The sequence below is a fragment of the Aquarana catesbeiana genome, linkage group LG04 (genome assembly GCF_042186555.1).
Source record: "Aquarana catesbeiana isolate 2022-GZ linkage group LG04, ASM4218655v1, whole genome shotgun sequence".
Classification (NCBI taxonomy): Eukaryota; Metazoa; Chordata; class Amphibia; order Anura; family Ranidae; genus Aquarana; species Aquarana catesbeiana.
The window spans coordinates 75193620-75221404 of NC_133327.1; the positions used below are offsets into that span (position 1 = coordinate 75193620).

General features: G+C 43.5%; 1 protein-coding gene across 1 annotated transcript in view; it reads left to right on the forward strand.

Moving 5' to 3' along the window:
• The window catches only part of LDAH (lipid droplet associated hydrolase), a 376103-nt gene that overhangs the window by 184595 nt on the left and 163723 nt on the right, over positions 1-27785 (forward strand). The gene's annotated exons all lie outside the window — the stretch shown is intronic.

Consider the following 27785-nt stretch of genomic DNA (forward strand, 5'->3'; position numbering starts at 1 on the left):
AATACTTTTTCTCATCAGCAGTATAAAGTAGTCTTGTGACTTCTATCAGTGTCCAGCCGTGCACTGGTTGAAACTTGTAGGAGTTTTCATTCTCTTCTTACTGTGCTATGAGGCTGCATGACCCCTGACCCTCTGTCAGGACAGTGCTGATTGGCCCTATGTCGATCACATTCACCCTCCAAAAAAAAATAAAAATAAAATATCTCTAGCAATACACACCAAACTGAGTATGTGCAGAATGCCCCCAAGGCTCTGTACTATCAGAAGCTGGATTGGCGACCGTTGAAAAAGGGGAGGATCACAAACCACAGGATCAAACAGCATTTTTAAACAGTGCGCAGGATTAACCCCTTAGTAGGGTTGTCCCGATACCAATACCGAGCATTTGCGTGAGTACTTGTACTCGCACAAATGCTCCGAATGCCAGATCCGATACCCGGGAGAGATGAATAAAGCGACCTGGCGCAACCGGAAGTCAGCGGGCGGAACAACGGAAGTGACGCTCCGTGTCGACGTCAGCAGTTGGACATCCCAATGTCCATCTTGGTACACCCTGCACTCAGCCACAGTAAGCTAGCAGCGCACACCCAGCCCATATAGTTCGGGCTTGGTGTAACAAGATGGCTGCTTTTAATGCGGCTGAGTGCAAGCAGTACCAAGATGGGCGTCACAGACAGCCTTTCTTCATGGCATGACAGTGCCTGCCCAAGCTCAGTGCCCAATGCCCATAAGTGCCGCCTATCAGTGCCAGTGACCCGTCAGTGCCATCTATCAGTGCCAGCGCCACCTGTCAATTCCATCTATCAGTGCCAGCCATCTATCTGTGCCAGCCACCTGTCAGGGCCACCTATCAGTGCCAGCCACCTGTTTGTGCCAGCCATCAGTTCCATTTGTCAGTGCCAGCCATCAGTACCATCTGTCAGTTCCAGCCATCAGTTCCATCTGTCAGTGCCAGCCATCAGTTCCATCTGTCAGTGCCCGCCATCAATGTCATCTGTCAGTGCCAGCCATCAGTTCCATCTGTCAGTGCCAGCCATCAGTTCCATCTGTCAGTGCCAGCCATCAGTGCCATCTGTCAGTGCAAAAAAGTATCGTTAATTGGTATCTGCGAGTACTTGGTCTTAAAGTGGTATCGGGACAACCCTACCCCTTAGGTTCCACAGTGACCATGACCAGCATGCTTTACTGCATATACAGACTGATTTTACTGCTATGGGTTTAGTAACAATTTAATACTAATTGCTTTAATGGTACTGCACTATTGTATTTTTGTTTTGGTGTGGGTGTATCTAACCATTGTTGCAAGGAGCCAAACACATTGCTATAGCGCGGATTTATACCACAATGCTTGCTAAAATTTTACTTGTGAATATGTTTTTTATGGGGAAAAAAATGTACATATTGTAATGCGCATGTACATCCTGGAATTGATTGTAGAGTTTGAAACATTGGCATGGCAATCAAACAAATTTTTTCAGGGTTTGTCGAGTCCATATTGGTACTTTGAAATGCCGTGATGAACGATTTTTCTGGATTCCCATACGAACGCTTGAACGAAACTCCACTGGGGTCCAGCTCAAATAAAAAAAAAAACAATAACTGACTAATGGAATCCTCTGGTATTAGAACTGTTACAGGGGCCTCAGAAAAAGAAGAACTTCTGTGTTCATGCCAGTGACAGACTGCAACCTTTACCCCATCTTTGCTTTCGCCCATACTACTACTTAAATGAACACACACACAAGTTGCGCAGTGAACATATTTCCTACTGTGCTTGACAAGCAAATCCAGATAAGTTAAAAATGATTAAAGTGCAATTTCTGAAGGACAAGTACTAAAAGGTTCAGGAAAAAAATGTGTTTCTGGAACAGATGCGGACCGATTACTAGGGTGACGGAGGGCGCTTGGTTTGGTAGCAGCTGGTGTGGCAAAGGTTGCGTAACCGCTCGCCAGATAATGCCAGAACACTAGCTCAGGCCTCCTTTTGTGAGTAACAAGTACCATTAGTGTCAGCTTAGAGAAGCTTGAGGTAATTAATCACTCAGTGTTAAATGGAGAGGGACAGAATGCATGAGGTGAAATGTAACATTATATTTAAGACAATTCTAATAGGAACATGTGAGACAAGGTGGCCTAGTTGCTAACACAGATACTTAACATGGCTCTACAAGTGGAAGGTTTTTGTTTAACCCTATTGACCTTTGTGTGAAGTTTTAGGAGGGTCAGCAATGAAACCACCAGCTATGAGCTGTGCTGGACTGTAGCAGACTGCCCTGAACATGATACTTTACTTCAGGATCATGTGATCCTTGCCTGGAAGAATGGAAACGCTTCAGCAAAACTGCTTGAGAGTTAAACTACCATATGCCTAATGTATATGTTAAAGATGAACTCTAAGCAAACAGCTGAATGCAATGATGAAAAACATATACTCTATATTACCAAAAGTATTGCGACGCCTGCCACACACACATGAACTTTAATGGCATCCCAGTCTTATGCCCCGTACACACGGTCGGATTTTCCGATGGAAAATGTCCGATCGGAGCGTGTTGTCGGAAATTCCGACCGTGTGTGGGCTCCATCGGACATTTTCCATCGGATTTTCCGACACACAAAGTTTGAGAGCTTGCTATAAAATTTTCCGACAACAAAATCCGTTGTCGGAAATTCCGATCGTGTGTACACAAATCCGACGGACAAAGTGCCACGCATGCTCAGAATAAATAAAGAGATGAAAGCTATTGCCCACTGCCCCGTTTATAGTCCAGACGTACGTGTTTTACGTCACCACGTTCAGAACGATCGGATTTTCCGACAACTTTGTGTGACCGTGTGTATGCAAGACAAGTTTGAGCCAACATCTGTCGGAAAAAATCCTAGGATTTTGTTGTCGGAATGTCCGAACAAAGTCCGACCGTGTGTACGGGGCATTAGTCTGTAGGGTTCAATATTGAGTTGGTCCACCCTTTGTAGCTATAACAGCTTCAACTCTTCTGGGAAGGCTGTCCACAAGGTTTAGGAGTGTGTCTATGGGAATGTTTGACCATTCTTCCAGAAGCGAATTTGTGAGGTCAGACACTGATGTGGAAGGTGTTCTATCGGGTTGAGATCAGAACTCTGTGCAGGCCAGTCAAGTTCCTCCACCCCAAACTCGCTCATCCATGTCTTTATGGACCTTGCTTTGTGCACTGGTGCGCAGTCATGTTGGAACAGGAAGGGGCCATCCCCAAACTGTTCCCACAAAGTTGGGATCATGAAATTGTCCAAAATGTCTTGGTATGCTGACGCCTTAAGAGTTCCCTTTACTGGAACTGAGGGGCCAAGCCCAACCCCTGAAAACAACCCCACACCATAATCCCTGCTCTACCAAATGATTTGGACCAGTGCAAAAACAAGGTCCACAAAGACATGGATGAGCGAGTTTGGGGTGGGGGTACTTGACTGGTCTGCACCTGGTCTGAACTCAACCCGATAGAACACCTTTGGGATGAATTAGTGGGGAGACTGCGAGCCGGGCCTTCTCATCCACATCAGTGCCTGACCTCACAAATGTGCTTCTGGAAGAATGGTCAGACATTCCCATAGACACACTCATAAACCTTGTGGACAGCCTTCCCAGAAGAGTTGAAGCTGTTATAGCTGCAAAGGGTGGGACAACTCAATATTGAACCCTACCGACTAAGACTGGGATGCTATTAAAGTTCATGTGTGTGTAAAGGCAGGCGTCCCATGCCCAACCACTAAAAAATCAACCCCACACCACAATTCCCCTTCCACCAAATGATTTGGACCAGTGCACAAAGCAAGGTCCATAAAAACATGGATGAGCGAGTTTGGGGTGGGGGAACTTGACCGGCCTGTGCAGAGTCCTGACCTCAACCCGATAGAACACCTTTGGGTTGAATTAGAGCGGAGACTGCAGGCCAAGTCTTCTTGTCAAAGATCAGCGCCTGACCTCACATTAGTGCTTCTGGAAAAATGGTCAAACATTCCCATAGACACACTCCTAAACCTTGTGGAAAACCTTCCCAGAGGAGTTGAAGCTGTTATAGCTGCAAAGGGTGGGACAACTCAATATTGAACCCTACCGACTAAGACTGGGATGCTATTAAAGTTCATGTGTGTGTAAAGGCAGGCGTCCCAATACTTTAGATAATAAAGTGTATAATGGATTTGTGTAATCTGCCGAAAGGTTTGTATTCCTGTCCATTCAGTTCTGAGATTTACACAGCTCTACCATCACAGCTCTGTCTGAGAAGACAGGAACCCTGATTTTTTTTTCTGCTGCAGTTAAAGTGTTATGTACAGTTAACATATTTTGGGCTCTGATCACAACTCAGTTTTTTTCTAATTCCCTTAACCTTCTGTTTTGCTGACCAAGTGGTCACCAAGACAAAGAGATGGGTAAATCTCCACAGCAAGGACACAGATGCAATAACAAGGGCAGGGCTAACCCTAATCTTACTCTATCCAAAATGAAAAAAGGGTATTTCACGCACTTTAACCACTTTTCTACAAGGCATTTTTTATATCTTTGCACATGTGTTAAAATTTGCATTTTATTTTCTAGAAAATACTTAAATAATAAATCCCCAAACAGTTATATATTTTCTAATAGCAGGGCCCCTGTAGAATAAAATGGTGGCAGCTGCAATTTTTTAAAAGAGAAGTATGGGAATTTTTTTTAGGATTCATACCTAGGTGGATGCAGCATCTGACCCCTGCCGACTCTAATGCTTCGTACACACGATCTGATTTTCCGACAAAAAATGTTGGATGTGAGCTTGTTGGCGGAAAGTCAGATCGTGAGTATGCTCCATCGAACATTTGTTGTCGGACTTTCCGCTAACAAATGTTGGCTAGCAGGTTCTCAAATTTTCCGCCAACAAACATGCTCAGAATCAAGTACGAGCCGGAAGCGCTCAGTCTTGTAAAACTAGCATTCGTAATGGAGATATCACGTACGTCTTGTACATCACTACATTCGTAATTGTTGGCCAACATTTGTGTGACTGTGTGTATGCAAGACAAGTTGGAGCCAACAACCTTCGAACAAAAATCCATGGTTTTTGTTGCCGGAAAGTCCGATCGTGTGTACGGGGCATTAGACTGAGAACCGAGCAATCAAACACTGCCAATCGCTCAGTTCTCAGAGCTCCCTGAGCAGAGAGCTGCTGACTGTCAGTCACCGGCTCTCTGCTCTGACCCCCCCGCATGCGCTCATTCAAGTGCTGAGCTGTGGAGAGGGTGGGAGCGGCCAGCTCAGGCTCTCAGCTGCTCTCTGAGAGGCTGAGCCGGGTGCTGGTCCAGGCATGTTGGTGGATCCCAACCCTATGGTCGAGATCTTTCCCGAGCCTCTGAGACATCAGCTTCAGACCCCATTGTCTGCTGAAAATGGGTCACAAGAGTGCAGAACGAACCTTTAAGATGCACAATATTTGTGAAACTGTTCATCAAACACATAGCAAGCACAATACAGTACCCATTTTTTGTGAAATATAAAAGACAGGGTTGTGCTGAGTAAATAGATTCCAAACAGGTGTTATGTGCATTTAGGAAAGCCAAGCATTTTTCTGCGCAAGAGCTTTCCACCTGAATGCACTGGTTGTAAATGCTCCTCTTCTAATATGCATGTAAAAGCCTATGTGTACATGGACACATAGCTAACCAGGTGCTTTTACAGGCTGAACAAAAAATTAAACACCTGTAAAAATCTTTTTTTAAGCCCAGTGTGTTGCTCACATTTAGACCCCTTTCACACTGGAGGCATTTTTCAGGCGCTTTAGCGCTAAAAATAGAGCCTGTCAGGTGCCTGAAAAATGCCTCATCTGCAGTCCCAGTGTGAATGCCCGAGTGCTTTCACACTGGGGCGCTGCGCTGGCAGGACATAAAAAAAAAGTCCTGCAAGCAGCATCTTTGGGGCACTTTAGGAGCAGTGTATACACCTTCCCTAAAGCGCCCCTGCCCATTGAACTTAATGGGCAGCGCCGCCGAAGCGCTTGCAAAGCGCCTTAGCAGCACCACTTTGCGGGCGCTTTTAACCCTTTATTTGGCCGCTAGAGGGGTTAAGAGTGCCCCACTAGCGCCCAAAAAGCTCCTCTAAAATGACTGCGCCAAAAAGCGCCTCTAAAGCGGCCGCACTGTCAGTGTGAAAGGGCTTTCAACCACTTTCCGACTGTCTGTAATGTACTGCGGGCAAGCGACTGGTGTAGGCAAAGTGACATGCCCATACCTCATTGCCTTCTTCCAGGTTTCGGGCGCATGCAAAAGCGCAGGTCCCAGCCAATGATTCACAGCTGGGACCTGCTGATCGAATGTGTACAATCACAACTCTGAGCTCTGTGTTGATAATTGACACAGAGCTCTGTACAGAGGGAGCGATCTGTCAGTTTCTCATCCCTGCAAAGCAGGGATGAGAAACTGAGAGATCTAGTAGTAAAAGCAGCACACTTTACACACATTACACATTTAACCCCTAGATGTTAACCTATTTCCAGTCAGTGCCATTAGTACAGCTACAGTGTATAGTATTATCACTGATCACTGTATTAGTGCACTAGTGTCACGTACCTTACTGTGGAGTCTGAAATGACGAGGGTGGCCTCTTGCACGGTTCCGGTCCTAACACCCCTGGAGGTGGAGACAGGGATGCTAGGGCAATGGAAGGGTGCAGGTGCCTGTTGGCAGGATCAGGAACACCGGAGCCTTAGAGGTGCTGGTGAGATGTTGATCCTGGATTGGTTCAGGAAAAGTCCAACAGGAGAACTTGCAAGGTCAGGAACAAGCAGGAGTCGGCAACGTGCTGGCAGGAAGGTACACAATCGATAGGCAGGTTCGTAGTCAGGGGCTAGCGGAGGTTGGCAATGGGCTGGCAGAGAGGTACAAGATCAGAAGACAGAGCCGTGGTCAGGAGTTCAAGCCGGGTTCAGTACAGGAAGCAGAAGTAAGCAGAGTTGCAGGGATAATCCAAAAGAGTAGTCAGGAAGGCCAAGGTTTCAGGATCAAGGTTCAATCAAACAGCAATCAAGGATACAGGAACTAGCTGAGACAATCCAGCACTGATACTAGTATGCTGATCCTTTAAATAGGGCGCCCTGTGCTGTGATTCGTTGGCGTGCGGACGTGCCCACGCCGACGTGCACTCGTTCGTATGAGAGTACTAACGTGCGTGCCTGGTCCGGGGTTCACACGTTCGTGCCGCACGTCTGGCTGGCGCACGGAAACGAGTGTTTGTAATGGTTCTCTGACATTGCCCCCTCCTTACGGGCAGCCTCCGGATGCCCCTCTGGATCCTTCTTTCTGGATGAGAGCGATGAAAGGCTTGTATAAGCCTTGGGGCATGAAGGTTTGCTTCCGGTTCCCAGGAGTTTTCTTCTGGGCCAAAACCTTTCCATTTAATTAAATATTGATTATGTCCTTGCCTTTTTCTGCAGTCCACAATGGTCTCGATCTCGAACTCCTCCTCTCCATCCACCATTATGGCCTCTGGGGGCCCCATTTCACGTCCTTGGAAAGGGATTAACCACGTCAGGTTTCAGCAAGGAAGTATGAAACACAGGATGTATCTTGAATGTGTCGGGAAGTTCAAGTTCATACGCCACTGAATTGATCTTTCTCTTGACTGGGAAAGGTCCCATATATTTAGGTCCCAATTTCCTAGACGGGCAGGCCAGTTTCAGATTGACTGTCGAAAGCCACACACGGTCACCCACTTTCAAATCCAGTTCTCCTCTCCTCTTTCTGTCAAAGAATCTTTTATTAACCTCCTGTGTCCTGGCAATGGTCTCTCTCAGCACCTGGTTATTAGTAGCAAGGAAATTTAGTCTGTCCTGAACAGCTGGTAACGGAGAGTCTGGAATTAGCGTTGGCAAGAAAGAGGGATGGAACCCATAATTAGAGAAGAAGGGAGATTGGTTGGTAGCTGTATGGGTAGAGTTGTTAAATGCGAATTCCGCCAAGGGCAATAGTGAGGCCCAATCTTCCTGGGAAAAAGAGGTAAAGCATCGCAGGTATTGTTCTAGCGTTTGGTTGGTACGCTCAGTCTGTCCATTGGACTGGGGATGATAAGCTGAGGAGAAATTTAGTTTGATGCCCAGTGCTTCGCACAGTGTTTTCCAAAATCTTGAGGTAAACTGCACTCCATGATCTGAGACAATGTCACTAGGGATTCCATGCAATCTCACCACTTCTTTAATAAAAACTTCAGCAGTTTCTGTTGCTGATGGGGTCCCCTTTCATGGGGACAAAATGTGACATCCTGGAGAGGCGGTCCACCACTACAAAGATGGATGAAAATCCTTCCGATGGAGGGAGCTCTACAATAAAATCCATCGCAATCTTATCCCAGGGTCTTTCAGGAATGGGTAGTGGTCTTAATAATCCCCATGCTTTGCTTTTGCTGTTCTTGTTTCTGAGACAAATTGAGCACGAGCCGACATATTTCCTGCAGTCCCTTGCTAAGCTGGGCCACCAAAAATGTCTCTGGACCAAATCCATGGTCTTGTGTCCCCCGAAATGGCCGGCCAGCGGGTAGTCATGGCACACTTGTAAAATAGTAGTACGCAGATTCTGTGGTACGAAAATTTTATTCCCCTGCCAATAGATCCCATCGTCTTCTTGAAGGTTCATATCTGGAGGCAGAGAGATTCCCCTGGATGCTTGACGTATCTGTGTCATTAAATCGTTTTGTGTGAGCAAAAAATTCCCAGCCTGTAATATGGTATCCGTTTGAGGTGGAACCTCGATTTCCGTGAACATACGCGACAACGCGTCTGGTTTCACGTTCTTGGATCCGGGTCAGTAGGTTATATGAAAACTGAAGCGAGAAAAAAAAAGAGCCCATCTTGCTTGTCTGGGTCTGAGACGTTTAGCAGTCCTGAGATACTCTAAATTTTTGTGATCTGTGAAGATCAGTATTGGGTGTGTTGCTCCCTCCAAGAGGTACCGCCACTCTTCCAGGGCCGATTTGATTGCCAACAGTTCCCGGTCCCCCACATCGTAGTTCCTTTCTGAAGGCCCTAATTTCTTAGAGAAAAAGGCCACAGGGTGCATTAAAGCTTTAGGTCCTTGGCGCTGAGACAGGATGGCCCCTACAGCGCTCTCTGAAGCATCTACTTCCAGTATGTATGGAAGGGCAGGATCAGGGTGCTTCAATACCGGGGCAGAGGAGAATAGTCTCTTTAATTTGTCAAAAGCAGCTTGAGCTACCTCTGTCCACTGAAAGCGGTTCTGTTTTTTGGTGAGCTGAGTGATGGGCATGATGATACCCGAAAAGTTTTTAATAAATTTGCTGTAAAAATTGGAGAAACCAATAAACCGTTGTACCCCTTTCTTGTCAATGGGAGGCGGCCAGGACATTATGGCTGCGACCTTTTGAGGATCCATTGCCATCCCTCCTGTAGAGATTACTAGTCCGAGAAAGTGAATGGTCTGCCGTTCGAATTCACATTTCTCGGCCTTGGCATAGAGTCCATTTTGTCTTAACCTAAGAGGACCTGTTTCACATGGTCACGATGTAGTTCCAGGGAAACCGAGAAAATCAGAATGTCGTCTAGATAAACGATCATAAGTAAGTCTAGGAAGTCTCTGAAAATATTATTTACGAAATGCTGGAAGGTTGCTGGTGCTTTACATAACCCAAAGGACATAACGAGGTACTCGAAATGGTCAAACCGCGTCCGGAAGGCCGTTTTCCACTCATCACCCTTTCTGATCCTGATCAAGTTGTAAGCACCTCGTAGATCCAACTTGGTGAAAATCGTTGCAGAGCGGAGTCTCTGGAGTAATTCTGGAACTAGAGGCAGGGGGTAGCGTTTTTTAACGGTAATACGATTTAGTTCCCTGTAATCCACACACGGCCGGAGTGAGTGGTCCTTCTTTTCAACAAAGAATATTCCTGCTCTGGCTGGAGAAGTAGAGTGTCGGATGAACCCCTTTTTGAGGTTCTCGTTGACGTAGTCTTTCAGGACCAAGAATTCAGGTTCCGAGAGGGGGAAAATTCGGCCAAAGGGGATTTCTGCCCCTGGTAAAAGTTCAATTGGGCAATCGTAGGCCTGGTGGGGAGGAAGGGTGTCTGCTTTCTGTTTATCAAAGTCATCCAGGAAATCGTGGTTTACGGGTGGAACAAGATCTTGGGATTCGGATGTGGGTTTGAGACAGCCAACAACTGGTACTGAGTGGTGGAGGGTTTGGAGGCAGTTATGGAGGCAATAGGCAGACTGAAAGACCACCTTGCCAGTTGTCCAATCGAGCTGCGGGTTGTGTGCTTGCAACCATGGCATTCCCAGGATGATTGGGAAGAGCGGTGAGGATATCACGTCTAGGCACAACAGTTCTTGGTGGTTGGGTGAGATATCAGCGGGCAGAGGTTGAGTTTCTTGAATGATGGGCCCAGATTTGATGTTGGACCCATCAGCTAGTCGTATGGACAATTTGTGTTGCTTGGGACGTAGAGGAATCTTGTTTTGCAGGGCGAAGGCATGGTCGACGAAGCAACTACAGGCGCCTGAGTCAACGATGGCCTGGACCTGGAGTGCCCCTTCCGGAAGCTGTAGGGAGACAGGAACAGCAATGTGAGTTGATCTTGATAGAGCCAAAGCACAAGGATCAAGAGAAGGAGAGACACACTTACAAGTCTTGTTAGGACACATGTTGGTGTAATGACCGGCTCCTCCACAGTAAAGGCAGAGATTATTCATACGGCGGCGCTGCTTCTTTTCTGGTGTCAATGGGGCACGAAGCAGGCCTAATTGCATTGGCTCGGGAGCTTCAGTGACTGGAGCAGATAGTGGGGTTGCAGGAATAGGTGGGTGGCTGGGTACCCTAGGTAACATCCACATGGGCCGGTATTGGCTGGTTCTTTCAGATCTTCGCTCCCTCAGCCGGCGATCGATCTGAATAGATAGCTGAATCAGTTCTTCAAGAGAATTGGGGACCCCTACCCGAGCTAGTTCATCTTTCAATGCCTCTGACAGTCCTGAGCGGAACTTAAAACGATGAGCGGCGTCATTCCACTGTGTGTCGGAGCTCCACCGTCTAAAGTCTGTAACATAGTCCTCCACAGGCCTACGGCCTTGCTGTAGTGGTGCGCTGAGGGTCATCATAAAGCTTAGCCATTTCATCCAAAAAAGAGTCCATGGTGCCTAGCAAGGGACTAGCTTGTTCTAATAGATGGTGAGCCCAGGTCTGGGGTTCTCCCTGTAGCAATGAGATGATGAATCCCACCTTGGTACTTTCCAAGGAGAAGGTGCGAGGCTGAAGTAGGAAATACAGATGGCAAGCGTTTCTGAAAGCGCAGAATTTACTGCGGTCTCCCATGAATCCTTCTGGAGCAGGAACTCGTGGCTCTGGGGGTGGCACCACTACTGTGGGAGTAGAAGTTGAGATCGATGATGCAGGTGCTGCGGCTGTCTGGCGTGCCGAGGTGCTTGGAGAGAGAGACTCTACTCGTTGCTCAAGTCGCTGATAGCCATCCTGCAGGCCCTGGACTGCTTGAGTGAGGTTTGCAATCTGCTGGCACAGAGCATCCATAGCTGAGGCCCCCCTTTCAGACTCCATTTGACTGGATTGTACTGTCACGTACCTTACTGTGGAGTCTGAAATGATGAGGATGGCCACTTGCACGGTTCCGGTCCTAACACCCCTGGAGGTGGAGACAGGGCTGCTAGGGCTACGGAAGGGTGCAGGTGCCTGTTGGCAGGATCAGGAACACCGGAGCCTTAGAGGTGCTGGTGAGATGTTGATCCTTGGATTGGTTCAGGAAAAGTCCAACAGGAGAACTTGCAAGGTCGGGAACAAGCAGGAGTCGGCAACGTGCTGGCAGGAAGGTACACAATTGATAGGCAGGTTCGTAGTCAGGGGCTAGCGGAGGTTGGCAATGGGCTGGCAGAGAGGTACAAGATCGGAAGACAGAGCCGTGGTCAGGAGTTCAAGCCGGGTTCAGTACAGGAAGCAGAAGTAAGCAGAGTTGCAGGGATAATCCAAAAGAGTAGTCAGGAAGGCCAAGGTTTCAGGATCAAGGTTCAATCAAACAGCAATCAAGGATACAGGAACTAGCTGAGACAATCCAGCACTGATACTAGTATGCTGATCCTTTAAATAGGGCGCCCTGTGCTGTGATTCGTTGGCTTGCGGACATGCCCACGCCGACGTGCACTCGTTCATAGGCGGCACAGTGGTGTAGTGGTAGCACTCTCGCCTAGCAGTAAGAAGGGTCGCTGGTTCGAATCCCAACCACGACACTACCTGCCTGGAGTTTGCATGTTCTCCCTGTGCCTGCGTGGGTTTCCTCCGGGTACTCCGGTTTCCTCCCACACTCCAAAGACATGCTGGTAGGTTAATTGGATCCTGTCTAAATTGTCCCTAGTATGTATGAATGTGAGTTAGGGACCTTAGATTGTAAGCTCCTTGAGGGTAGGGACTGATGTGAATGTAAAATGTATATGCAAAGCGCTGCGTAAATTGACGGCGCTATATAAGTACCTGAAATAAATAAATAAATAAATAAAATAATCCAAAAGAGTAGTAAGGAAGGCCAAGGTTTCAGGATCAAGGTTCAATCAAACAGCAACCAAGGAATACAGGAACTAGCTGAGACAATCCAGCACTGATACTAGTAAGCTGATCCTTTAAATAGGGTGCCCTGTGCTGTGAATCGTTGGCGTGCGGACGTGCCCACGCCGACGTGCACTCGTTCCTATGAGAGTACTAACGTGCGTGCCTGGTCCGGGGTTCACACGTTCGTGCCGCACGTCTGGCTGGCGCACTGAAACGAGTGTTTGTAATGGTTCTCTGACAACTAGTGATGTCAGTGGCAGTTAGTCAGTTCCCCCCAGCACCAGTTATGCCCTGTACACACGGTCGGATTTTCCGACGGAAAAAGTGTGATCGGATTGTGTTGGCGGAACTTCCGATCGTGTGTGGGCTCCATCGGACTTTTTCCGTCGGAATTTCTGACACACAAAGTTTGAGAGCTTGCTATAAAATTTTCCGACAACAAAATCCGATCGGTTAATTTCCGATCGTGTGTACACAAATCCGACGCACAAAGTGCCACGCATGCTCGGAATAAATAAAGAGATGAAAGCTATTGGCTACTGCCCCGTTTATAGTCCCGACGTACGTGTTTTACATCACCGCGTTCAGACCGTTTGGATTTTCCGACAACTTTGTGCGACCATGTGTATGCAAGACAAGTTTGAGCCAACATCCGTCGGAAAAAATCCATGGATTTTGTTGTCTGAATGTCCGATCAATGTCCGACCGTGTGTAAGGGGCATTAGTGTCAAATTGCCTGCTGCACTATCACAGTCCCATTATAAGTCTCTGATCACAACCATTAGTTGTTTAGAGAAAAAAAAAATATATAAATATATATATATATATATATATATATATATATATATATATATATACCATAGTTTTCTACGCGCTATAACTTTCACGTAAACCAATCAATATACTCTTATTGTGATTTTTTTGTTTATCAAAGACATGTAGCAGAATACTTTTTGGCCAAAATTTATAAAGAAATTAGATTTTTTTTTTTTATCGGATATGTGTTACAGCAGAAAGTAAAACAAAAATGTTTTTGTTTTTTTTTCAATTTAAATTTTTCCGTTTATATCGCAAGAAATAAAATAAATGGTGATCAAATACCACCAATAGAAAGCTTTATTTGTGTGAAATAAATAAATATAAATTTTGTTTGGGTACAGCGTTTCATGACCGTGCAATTACCATGTAAGTAGCGCAGTGCTAAATAGAAAAACATGGCCTGGTCATAGGGGGGTAAAATCTTCCGGAGCTCAAGTGGTTCAGATAATAAAAAATGATGTAAATGCAGAGCTGCATTAATTTGCATTTTTTTACATGTACCTGGAGTTTACGTTTAAGAAACACAAAAGGGGGGTATGAAATATAACAAGGGAATTGCATTGTAGATATGTAAGAGAGAATATGTAAAAGTGAGACCAGTGTTGAGTATGAGATTATTATACATAACCATACCCACCAGAAGTACCAAAGTATAGAGTGTCCAGTATCAGTGAAAGACTTTTTCAAATAAATCTTTGCTGTTTCGTCTTCTCTGTAGAAACATTCAGGGCCGGGTTTCCAGCAATACTTTAGGTTTTCACATCATGTAATCTGAGATCATGAAGCAGGCTTGTGCTGCCGCATTTCACTTTAGATCTTCGAGTCTGTTTTGGATAACCAGATATCGGCTGGAACACTTGACAGATCCTTCGTAATGCCTCAAAAGAATGTTTCTGTTATCTATTGAACTAATTATCTTATCTCCATCTGCGGTAGTACAATAGTGACAAAGGCAACTAAGAAAGTTTAAAATATGATGTTTTTACACACATCTGCTTGCTGAATCTCTTTTTTTATGTCACGTCATTATTCATATCATAAGGGTTTTTTTTTAAATAAAACTGAATGTATGTACAAATTAAAGGGAACGTACAGTCCTTTCACTGATGTTTTAAATATACAGTTTAAATATACAGTATCTCGCAAAAGTGAGTACACCCCTCACATTTTTGTAAATATTTTATTCTATCTTTTCATGTGACAACACTGAAGAAATGACACTTTGCTACAATGTAAAGTAGTGAGTGTACAGCTTGTATAACAGTGTAAATTTGCTGTCCCCTCAAAATAACTCAACACACAGCCATTAATGTCTAAACTGCTGGCAACAAAAGTAAATACACCCCTAAGTGAAAATGTCCAAATTGGGCCCAATTAGCCATTTCCTTCCCTGGTGTTATGTGACTCGTTAGAGTTACAAGGTCTCAGTTGTGAATGGGGAGCAGGTGTGTTAAACTTTGTGTTATCGCTCTCACTCTCTCATACTGACCACTGGAAGTTCAACTTGGCACCTCATGGCAAAGAACTCTCTTAGGATCTGAAAAATAGAATTGTTGCTCTACATAAAGATGGCCTAGGCTATAAGAAGTTTGTCAAGACCCTGAAACTGAGCTGAAGCACGTTGGCCAAGACCATACAGCGGTTTAACAGGACAGGTTCTAATCAGAAGGCCATGCCATGGTGGACCAAAGAAGTTGAGTGCACGTGCTCATCGTCATATTGAGAGGTTGGCTTTGGGAAATAGACGTATGAGTGCTGCCAGCATTGCTGCAGAGGTTGAAGGGGTCGTCCTGTCAGTGCTCAGACCATACGTCGCACACTGCATCAAATTGATCTGCATGGCTGTCATCCCAGAAGGAAGCCTCTTCTAAAGATGATGCACAAGAAAGCCCGCAAACAGTTTGCTGAAGACAATCAGACTAATGACATGGATTACTGGAACCATGTCCTGTGGTCTGAGACCAAGATAAACTTATTTGGGTTCAGATGGTTTCAAGCATGTGTGACGGCAACCAGGTGAGGGGTATAATGACAAGTGTGTCTTGCCTACACTCAAGCATGGTGGTGGGAGTGTCATGGTCTGGGGCTGCATGAGTGCTGCCGGCACTGGGGAGCTACAGTTCATTGAGGGAACTATTAATGCCAACATGTACTGTACCTTCAGAGACTGGGCCACAGGACAGTATTTCAACATAATGACCCCAAACACACCTCCAAGACGACCACTGCCTTGCTAAAGAAGCTGAGGGTAAAGGTGATGTACTGGCCAAGCATGTCTCCAGACCTAAACCCTATTGAGCATCTGTGGGAAATCCTCAAACGGAAGGTGGAGGAGTGCAAGGTCTCTAACATCCACCAGCTCCGTGATGTCGTCATGGAGGAGTGGAAGAGGACTCCAGTGGCAACCTGTGAAGCTCTGGTGAACTCCATGTCCAAGAGGGTTTAGGCAGTGCTGGAAAATAATGATGGCCACACAAAATGGGCCCAATTTGGACATTTTCACCTAGGGGTGTACTCACTTTTGTTGTTTCAACATTAATGACTGTGTGTTCAGTTATTTTGAGGGGACAGCAAATTTACACTGTTATACAAGCTGTACACTCACTAATTTACATAGCAAAAGTGTAATTTCTTTAGTGTTGTCACATGAAAAGATATAATAAAATATTTACAAAAATGTGAGGGGTGTACTCACATTTGTGAAATACTGTACACATAGAAGAGTTCAGATGGATGTAAATGACATGATCAATGTGTGTCAGTGTTCAAAAGGTAACTACAGTATACTTAGACCCAGAGTCTAAGGACCCTGTCAGTCTTTTAAGCGGGCTCGATCGGACCACCCATTGCCCTCTATGGAGCGGCAGATGTAAACGGACATATGTCCGTTTACACCCGCCAATCCGATCCTATTTGCTATAAACCAGACAGATGGGGGATTCGTTCCCCATCTACTGATCAGATGACAGTCAGATGTAAACGGAGAGGCGGTCTATTTACATCCCACTGCCCATAAAGGACAGCGGGCTGTGTCCATGTCCGCTCTGCATAAGTGGACCGGACATTGACCTGTCATCCACCTGCTCAGCAGGCATTAGCAGGCAGATCTGCTGGAGGAGTCCGCCCTGTTGAAAGAGCCCTTAGGCTAGCCATACATATTCGATTTTTGTTTGAACGTTAGTGCAAAATTCAGAAAGTCTGAAAAATCTGATGATACCATCATTGAGTCAACCAATTTAAGTCGAAAGCTCTTAAAAATTTAGTCCAGATCTGCTATTTGAAAAGATTCTCAGATGTGTTAAACAGGCTTCCTTTATTAATTGTGAAATCAAGGCAAGAATATTGCAAAGCAAAGTTTATTTAAATTCATAAGTATATTTCATACTTAGAAGTATATTTACAGTATATATACTTTGTGTTTGTCAGAGAAATATATTGTGTTATTGGGCTGATTATTAAGCTCAATGTGGTAGATGCATTCTTAATATGTTGTGCCAGTCCAAACTGCACATAAAGACTTCCTGGCCTATGTTTTTTTAAAGGAAACGCAGGGGCATCATCTTCACAAAGCAAAACAATGAAAAATACTAAGCCACCTGGCTATGCTTCAGCCGCATGGTCATTTAGGACATATGAATGAAGTGTTACAGGTCTCCTCCTCTCCATCAGCCTGAAAATTTAACAAACATTCACTCCACTCTTATTTATCTTCCTATCTGCATGTCTCTTTTTACCTGACATTATCAAAAACGAATGCATTCATCACACAGTGAGCTGCATTATATTACAGTGTTGCTCTTTTAGGTACACTTTAATCACTTCCAGCCAATTCTGATTCTTCGCTCCTACATGTAAAAACCATAATTTTTTTGCTAGAAAATTGCTCAGAACCCCCAAACATTATATCTTTTTCTTTAACAGAGACCCTAGGGAATAAAATGGTGGTCGTTGAAACTTTTTATGTCACACAATATTGTCCACTCAAAGTCCAGAACGTCATATGACGGCCTACGGGCGGGAAGTGGTTAACTAATGACAAATTGCAATAAAGTGGTTGTAAAGGCAGAAGGTTTTTTTATCTTAGTGAATTCTGTGCTCATATTTTTGGGTCATGTGATTAATTTGTCTGATTCTGTTGAAGGGCTTTCTGATTCCTTTATTAAACAACAAAAAACAAGAGAGCAGCACCATCTAAGTGCGTAATAAAAACAATTTATTATAGGACAGACGATTTTAAACTCACAAGATTGTAGAGATTACAGCGCATGTAAAATGATATAGGAATTCATCCACTCCTGGGGGGGAAGGCGGTCGGCTCACAGGTGGAGAGGCAGCTGATGTGCACTGGTGGCTCCCAATGCCTCCTGGTTCTCAGATTTGGCTCAGGGGCAGCTGGACACGTCACATCCGGATGGTGAGAGAGTGGGGCAGAGCGCGCGTTCGGAGCATGCGTGCTCCTTCATCAGGCAATTTGATTTAATCCCACTGCACTTAGATGGCGCTGCTCTCTTCTTTGTTTTTTACTGTCTACAGAGCCCCTTCTAGCTTGTTATGAGCCAGCAGCCATCCAAAGTCAGCCCATCTGTGACCATCTACACACCTCTTGCTGCATTTGAACTCTCATGCATGGACTCCCCACTATAGAGAGTAGATTATTCGCCTATTTCTCTCTATTTGAGCTGAGAGAGCGCACATGAACATATGTATACAATATTTCTGTGCTTGATTCCTTTACTCCCTTCTCACTATAACCTTTATAGTTACTTTCTGTAAGGCTACTTTCACATTGAAAGTGCCCGACGTTAAAGCAGTAAATTGCTGCTTATTTTAGGGGCACTTTACCATCGTTTTAGCGGCACTTTTCGGCCCCTAGCGGGGCTCTTTTAACCCTTGCTAGCAGTTGAATAAGGGTTAAAAGCACCATGTTGCAGCGCTGCCAAAGCACTTTGCAGGCACTTTGGCAGCGCGGCCCATTCATTTATATGGGTAGGGTGTTTTGGGAGCGGTGTATACACCACTCCCAAACTGCCCTAGAGATGCTGCTTGCAGGACTTTTTCTAATGTCCCGCAAGCGCACCATCCCAGTGTGAAAGCACTAGGGCTTTCACCCTGGGGTGGCATGGGAGGCGTTTTTAAGGCACTTTACAGGCGCTAAAACGCATGAAATGCACCTGCAATGGTTATGCCGTTTCACACGATCAGCCCGCAAGGATCTGCTTGTCCGTTTTGCAGGTGGATCTGAGCGGGCCACCCATTGACAGAAACCTTCATGAAAGGATCCAAGAACTAAAGAGTTTAGGGACAAATGTATTGTTTAACGTAAAACAATGACTTTGTAGCATAGTGAAATAATGTTAGATTTCTAATTTAGGTTCCTAAATAGGCTTTTATATATATATATATATATATATATATATATATATATATATATATATATATATATATATTTTAACTGTACATGTTTGTCATTGTTATTATCAACGCCTTAGCAACATAAAGTAACATTTTTTTTTATGTAGGTGTTTTGATTCTTTAATTTACAATGAACCTCACTGACCAGGTCGAACCCTGAAATGAGCCTTTACCGTAATTCATTCAGATTTAACATTTTTTTCTGTAAGTTTTTCGTTTTGCCTAATTTGCTGCCAGGCCTGTACAGGTGTTAAGCTGCGTAAAAAGTTCTTGTGTAAAAATAATTTCATAACTTATGAACATCTGGCTCTGCAGAAACAGGATAGAAATGTCTTGTTTTTAGTTGTTGATCTAAAGACAGAGATTTGAAAGTTGTCTTACCCCCTGCAGACACTTGCTCATACAATTCATCTTGGCGGTTCTGAAATGTCATTTTTTGTAATGCTGGATAAATATTTATCCAGTGTGATCACTCACTGAAAAATGTTAGATATATGGTTGGGTAATAGACGGAACCATAGAACTTGCTGTATCTTTTTGTTGGCACAAAAATGGTTTGTAGAAAGCATTTATTGACTGGGCAGTCATTTTTTGCTTTTGAGTGAAATCTTACCAAAAGTGGGGATATTATCGTTATTAATAAACCATCCGGACAGGGGATCTATAAATTAAGTAGGGCAAAATCAACAGAGCTTTGTTTTACAAGACATTTCAAAGAGCAATGGTGTGCTGTAACCCTTGGCAGCCAATAAAAGCAGATTCTTGCAAAATGATTTGGAAATGATTGTTTACAGAAGAGCTATGCTCTATTGTTAAAGTGACCCTATTCCTGATACTAATTTCAAAATAAATGTGTTACCTGTGACATACAGTTGTGCTCATACGTACATACCCTGGCAAAATTATTTCTTGGCCATTTTTCAGAGAATATGAATAATAACACAAAAACTTTTCTTTTACTCATGGTTAGTGTTTGGCTGAAGCCATTTATTATCAACCGACTGTGTTTACTCTTTTTAAATCATAATGGCAACAGAAACTACCCAAATGACCCTGATCAAAGGTTTACATACCCCAGTTCTTAATACCGTGTATTGCCCCCAGCTTGAAGTCTTTTATGGTATTTGTAGATGAGGCTCTTTATCTTCTCAGATGGTAAAGCTACCCATTCCTTTGGGCAAAAAGCCTCCAGTTCCTATAAATTCTTGGGCTGTCTTGCATGAACTGCACTTTTGAGATCTCCCCAGAGAGGCTCAATGATATTGAGGTCAGGAGACTGAGATGGCCACTCCAGAACCTTCACTTTATTCTGCTGTAGCCAACGACAGGTGGACTTGGCCTTGTGTTTTGGATCATTGTCATGTTGGAATGTCCAAGTACATCCCATGCGCAGCTTCCTGGCTGATGAATGCAAATGTTCCTCCAGTATTTTTTGATAACCTACTGCATTCATCTTGCCATCAATTTTGACCAAATTTCCTGTGCCTTTGTAGCTCACATATCCCAAAAACATCAGCGATCCACCTCCGTGATTCACAGTAGGAATGGTGTACCTTTCATCATATGCCTTGTTGACTCCTCTCCAAATGTAGTGTTTATGGTTGTGGCCAAAAAGCTCAATTTTGGTCTCATCACTCCAAATGACTTTGCGCCAGAAGGTTTGAGGCTTGTCTTTGTGCTGCTTGACGTATTGTAAGCAGGATGCTGTGTGGCATTTGCGTAGTAATGGCTTTCTTCTGGCAACTTAACCATGCAGCCCATCTTTCTTCAAGTGCCTCCTTCGTGTGCATCTTGAAACAGCTACACCACATGTTTTCAGAGAGTCCTGTATTTCACCTGAAGTCGTTTGTGGGTTTTTCTTAGCATCCCGAACAATTTTCCTGGCAGTTGTGGCTGAAATTTTAGTTGGTCTACCCGACCGTGGTTTGGTTTCAACAGAACCTCTCATTTTCCACTTCTTGATTAGAGTTTGAACACTGCTAATTGGCATTCCCAATTCCTTGGATAACTTTTTATATGCCTTTCCTGTTTTATACAGTTCAACTACCTTTTCCCGCAGATCCTTTGACAATTCTTTTGCTTTCCCCAGGAATCAGAATCCAGAAACATCAGTGCAGCACTGGATGAAAGATGCAAGGGTCTGTCAGGCGTCCAGAAACTCATTGACCTTTTATACACACACACTAATTGCAAGCAGATCACAGGTGTGGATGGTTACCGTTAATATCCATTCAAACCCCTTTGTGTCAACTTGTGTGCATGTTAGGCCACAATCACCAGGGTAAACTTTTGATCAGGGTCATTTGGGTAGTTTCTGTTGCCATTATGATTTAAAAAGAGTAAACAGTTGATTGATAATAAAAGGCTTCAGCCAAACACTATCTATGAGTGAAAGGAATGTTTTATGTTATCATTCATATTCTCTGAAAAATGGCCAAGAAATCATAAATTCTGCCAGGGTATGTAAACTTATGAGCACAACTGTAAGCTTGAACATAAAGATTCTCCACCTCAAGTCGCTCCTGCTTACATCCACATCAGACCTGGCGATTGGGGGTTATACGAGCTGTTTCTGCTCACACGCCAAGTGCTTAGAAGAAAGTCACCTCTAAGAGCGGTGGTCCCCGATGAGGTCTGTTAGTGGTCAAGCTTGTGGATACCATTCCTAATAAATTTGGACATCTGTGATCTCTCCAGTGTACAGTGGCTTTCTTAGCACCTGTAAAAGAAGAATGTTAATACTTACCTCTGCTGCTGCCTTAATGCCACTGTGGTCCCTTGAAGTAGGCTAGATAACCAGCACTTCTGAGAATGTCATTCCCCTTTGTCCCCAATAGTTACTGTCTCCTTTTGTTGATCTCCACATCACTAATGAGTGTTGTAGGGATGTAGAGGTCAGCAGGAGGAATGGTTGAGCATTCCAGGGTACAAAGGAGATGGATGCTCCCAGATTTCGGGGAACGTTTCCCCAGCAACAGAGAGGTCTTTGGCAGAGCAGGCAGCAGATGAGGTTTGATTTTACAGTCTTCTTTTTAGGTATCCAGTTTATTTTTTATTTAGGTTTACAACAGGGTCACTCCACAATGGCATAGGCTGACAAAGTGCAGTGCACTGAGAAAAATTAATTTTCCTTGCTAAAATGATGCTTGCATCTTTTTTTTTTTTCTGCAAGCACCAACATGGCATATTGGTGTAAACTGACATGATTGAGAACAAGGCATTTTGTTTGTCTAGGCATTAGGACTATGTTGACCAACACAGCTCATCACAGCTGGTAAGAACAATCCCTGAGGGCTCAATCACACAATATGCGGTGACCTGTGTTTTTCTGCACAGAACAGCACAGGTCACCACTAGTGTACATAGATTCACACTTGGCATTCCGGGGCATTGAAATAACACACACATATTCAGTGGAACTCCAATGCAGCTCAGACACACATGCGCTGAAAATCTGTATTTTTTTGTATGTTCTTGTGTATTGGCAGCCCATTCAAAATGGGCTGCCTTAACACTACATACATTAACATGCAACATGCACAAGAATGGCAAAATGTTGGCAAAAAAAAAAGACTGATTTTTTATTATTTTCTTTGACTCTTTCTATTTTATACAAAATTGCTAAATCATTTTTTGAGTGGCAATCTACTATATATACAAAGAATGATGGAAAAACTTGCCAAGGGTACACAGCATTTGTTTTTATGCTAATAATATGCATTCTAACATTTGTTCCCGTTTGGACTCTGATCATTCTCACAAGTGTCTCGAACTAGTCTCAAAAACAAACTGAATGCACCTGAAAGCAAGCTGCACTTGCTTCAACACAGGTCCTTCTCTGTAACCCCTAAACCTGCTGCCTCCCACCAGCCCTCTGAACAATGTGAGGCAGAGGTTGAGTTCCTGATGATGTGACCGCTGTGATTGGGAGCCCTTCTACTGGCTCCCAAATGTAAATGGTAACCGGTGATATCTTGGTCAGTGTGCTGGAGCATGCAGTAAGAGTGCTCTCACAGTGGCGCACCATGGACGCATATGTGCAGCAGGTATGTGTTTGTCAGAAACCATGAAATCAGGCCGAGACCGAAGTACAGTTAAATCACACTTGTTTAATAAAGAAAGTAAAAAGAACAAACGTAGTCAAAACATAGCCAAAGTACAGTAACCGGAACGGATAGTCAGCCAAGCCAGAAGTCAGGAATCAATGTAGTGGAACAGCAAGCAGGATCTGGAGCCAGAAGGGATGTCAGCAAAGCAAGTCTTGAACAGGATCGCAGGAGTTTCTGTTTGATGTTGACCAATGCGAAGGCAGAGATCCTCTGGACTGGACGACTTAAGTATGCAGGACTGACGAGCAGGATCATCAACAGCTGAGTAACTGTGGAGAGATAGGAGCTGGCAATTAGCCGACAGCTGAGCGGCCAGCTCAGAGAAGGAAGGGCTGAGCCCAGCCCTGACAGTGTTAAGGCCCTGCTGTCGCATATATGTGCAAGGAAGTCAGCAAAAGGCTGATGTCCCCCTCCTTAATAGCATATAATCTTCTTTCCTTCACTGTCTTGCCTCTCTGTTCAGTTACCATTAACAAATAAAAAGTACCTGGTGCTTCAGGTTATTGGGGGAGCATGTGACTCTACCACCATTTCCCATATGTAGCAGGGCTGGTGCTTGGTGATAAGCTCAGTGCGGTCACAAAGGATCATTCACAGCCCTATATAAGCACTTACAAGAGCAACTAAGAGTTTACAGTGGGTGACTTCCTTCCCTCATTCCCAGGTAGATGAATTGAGTGACAGGGCTGGAGAGGAGGACTTTAAAGCTAACATTTTGCTTTGTCCAAACTGAGCCCCCCTTTAGCATTAGAGGAAAGTTACAACATTGTGTGACAATATGGCAGCAGCCTAAGAGCACTTTGAAATGTTTCTGAAAGGAATTATACAAAACTCCAGTTCAAAGCTAACTCACAGATTCTTTTTAATTTTATTTAATGGATTTTCTCTTTAGGAAGATGAGCTACAATTGGAAAATCCAAAAACATTATTTTGTGAAAAAAAAAACACATATATAATATAATAGTAAAAAGTAAATAAAATATGCCATTAAAAAGAAAAAAAGGTTTAAAAGGGAACCAATATTTAGGCAGTTCTGCCTTCAACAGAAGGGTCTATAGCTTAAAAGCAGCAGGTAAATAGAGGATTATGGGAGATGACAGGAATGTATATACAGCTTGAATTTAACTGACTATGGCAACGTTTTACATGGTTGAGTGCACACGTGCCTCATGCTTCTCTACAGTTTCGAAACTTGTATTTTTATTTTCTGTAGCCCTGTTGCTCTACGTCATGCTGAAACTGATCTCTTTGCGAATTTATTATTGTTTTTCTTTCATGAAAAAGTGTCCTTTCTAGGGTCAAATTAGAACAGCAATCCCAGACCGAGGTGGTAGCCAGGCTTCAGTCATGCTTTCCTCTGGAGATTTGCAAAGCAAGCAAATTGGAATTCACAACAATTCATAACATATTTGAACAGAAAACATTACTGCGTCCATATTAGGTTGCATCTATAGCCTGATGTGGACCTGGCCCCAGTACAATAGCCATTTCCTGCTTAAACGTTGCCTGCAGTTGCAGCTATTCTCAGATACATCTTGTCTGTTGGCACCTGATAGAACTCTCTCTTTCTGCTTATCGCTTCATCCATTTTCTCTTCCTGTGGGCTTTTTATAGCCTAAGTTTTAGGAAACCAAATATAATGGGGTATATAAAGTTCACATGTTGCTTTCTAGACAATAAGATCAGTTAACTGAAACCTAATTGAAGTTGGGTTTTTGAATTAAAGAAATAGATATACAGTTAGATAAGCATTGAACCAAGAACTGCAATGGCTATACCATTCATAGTCTTACCTCCACCGTCCAGTCAAAGCAGTTGTGCAGTGTTTCTAAATATGACTGTGCAGTTCAGTAGGCACCATTGTAAGAGTAAAAGCCTTTATGTTCCATTGTCCATTGTCTTTACTGTTTTCATTTTCATGTCTTGGACCATTATTGAGCTACCTTGGACAGACAAAGTACAAGAATTACTTGCTTGCTTGATAGTTTATCTAATATGTAAGTAATGTCTGTAAACTGAAACACCTGGATTAATTGTTGGGTGTAATAAACTAGGTAGTGTATCTTATATTTATCTATTTCTAGACAGATTCATTAAAATTATTTTAGATATTATTTTGTGTCGCCCCGTCCATGAAACACTTCAACCTGTATGAGTGCTGATTAAGTATTGAATGTATACATTGGATCTGTAGAGTAGTCTTATGTTTTAGTGTACTTGCTGTACATTTTTTCATAAGGATTTACTTCTTTACTTCTTTTACAGTTTTACAATAAAAGGATGGTTCTTACAAATATATCATTTTTATATAACTATAAGTCATTTCTCGAGGGTACAGCTAAAATCCCATATGTGGTGGGTGCTTCCATGGTATTTTTTATTGGTGGGATGGTAGCCCTGATGAAAAGAAACAAAGCAATCCTTGGGTTCAGCAATCTACACATACAATTTACCCATTTTACTAACCAACAAATCCTCAACTGAAAACTTGTTCGCTGTAATATTTTTTTTTTTCAAGCACTAAAATCATTAAGTGAAATATATACTAGTGGTAAGTATATAGCTTCTTTGCTCTCTATTAGGGAATGCATTTGTCCAGGTAGAATTGTTCCAACATTTTTCAATTAGTGCCTCCCATTCTCATTTAGACTGTTTATTAGACCGATTTTCAGGTGTTGGGAGAGGTATCTCTGTAGTTTACAGGAGGATACCCCAAAGTGGACCTCCATGCAATGTTATTTTCTTTTATTATCCACATGCAGCATGAATTACTGTTGTCAACTTTCTGAGCTGTGTCATGGGATTAGAAATGGTCTGGAGAGAATTACAGATATTTTATTAAGTAGTTTACATGGTGTATGTGTGTTTAAGAGCTTTGTTTATCTTCCTGCCTGTTGAGTATGCTTTGGCTTCAGCATAGTGGCAATGCATCCTGAATATGCAGTTATGTGTTGCCTGGAGTTTACCTTTAATGTACTCCGAGTTATCCTTCCACTTGCAGGAGGTTTTACAGGTTCCTCCCGTGTAAGTAATACAATACCTCATAACCTCCAGAGATACAGTGATAATATATTTGTTCCAAGTTATGATTTTCCTGTCAGTATTCATTATGGAAGCAGGTGGAAGAGTGCTTAATTATGCTGGCTCAGAATGACTCAGAATGCGAAAAATGAGAAGTATTTGCAGAAAATATGGTTAGTGTTAAAAGTTCAATTTTATTTATGAAATGTGTTTTTAATGATATATTGGCGATCACATGCCTCGGTTCCAGTGGCTGGTGCAAGATGAGAGAAGTCTCTGCAGCACTAATTCACTGAACTAAAACTAGCCATCACCAACGTACTTATTGTGAGAGATCTTTTCTTATCTGTTGTAGAAGAAGAATCATATAAACCTTACCAGCTGCCTAAATAAAAGCCACAATAACCACTTTTGGAAAAAGCTAGTTACCTAACTGACTAAAAAAGGGAACTGAACCCCCCCCCCCACACACCCTTTACAGCCAAGGAAACTGCCATTTTAGCCTCTGTTTGATCTGCAGTTATGTTGCTGCACGTGTGATCAGTTGTGACGACAGATGGGATGACTTGACAGTTCACTTGAAAGATTAAGCAACTGTGACAGTTATCGTTCAAAGCATACTTAGAATGTAACTGTTTGGGAAACTGTTTAATTGATGAGTTTAGTTCTGCTTTAAGTACTTTGAGGAACTGGCAAGTATACAGATCAGAAAAGTCAGCCAGGCAAATAGTTTTTTTAGAAGATGAGGTCAACAACAGAAGCTCTCATGTTTCTCTTGCGATAGATATATACACTGATCAGCTATAACTTTATGATCACCCTCCTAATATTGAGTAGGTGCTCTCTTTTGCCACCCAAACAGCCATGACCTCTCGATGCATGGACACCACTAGACCTCTGAAGGTATGCTGTGGTGTCTAGCACCAAGCTGTCAGTAGCAGATCCTTTAAAGTGTCATTAAACCCAGACTATAAAAAACTCTCATTACATGCTATATATCAGAGTGTTCATACAACTAAGCCACTAAAGCATTTGTTTTGTGTAGATTGAAATATACCTGGTTGATCCTGCCCTCAGCTGTCCCTCCCATCTTCTCTGAGTCATCACTGCAGCCTGAGATTGTAGACCAGCTGGTGTCCTCTATGGAGCGTGCTCAATTTCAGTTCCCTTCTAAGCTCTTCATTTCCTAATTTTTCTGTGCAGCCCACATGACTATAGAGTCACGCGTGCAAGTGTATACACAGTTGTAAATGATACTTCAATCCCTCCTCTCCCATGTTCTCCTCTCCTATGTCCTCCTATTGCTAAACACTATGGAGCCGGGATATAGTATGCTGATTGATTACATTCACTAAGAAAATCACAAAAATGCATTGTTTTAATATAAATCATTATTAAATATATTTAATGTAATTACTAATCTATAAAGTAAAAAGAAGAACCTTGGGTGCAGATGCTGTCTGAACAAAGTGAAAGTTAGTGTCAATCATCTTTTATTCCCCCTTCACCATATTAAAGAGGAAGTCCAGCCTCCTTCAGAAAATATTAAAAGTTAGCAGCTACAAATACTGTAGCTGTTGACTTTTAATATTAGGACACTTGCCTGTCTAGGGATCCTGCGATATCTTCACCCCAGCCGTTTTTTTTTTTGGCTCTCGAGTGCAGCCACCACCATTGCATGTAAGGGAAACTGTCAGTTAAGCCTTGCAGGCTTTACAGCCGGTTTACTACTGGGCCGGCGATGGGGGAAGGAGGAGGGTGTGAGATCACAGCGATCACATTTTAAGGGGCCCAATTAAACCCTGGCTCAGTGGTATCCCCACTCAGTAAATCCCCAGCTAATTATTACCCCTGTTCAGCAGATCC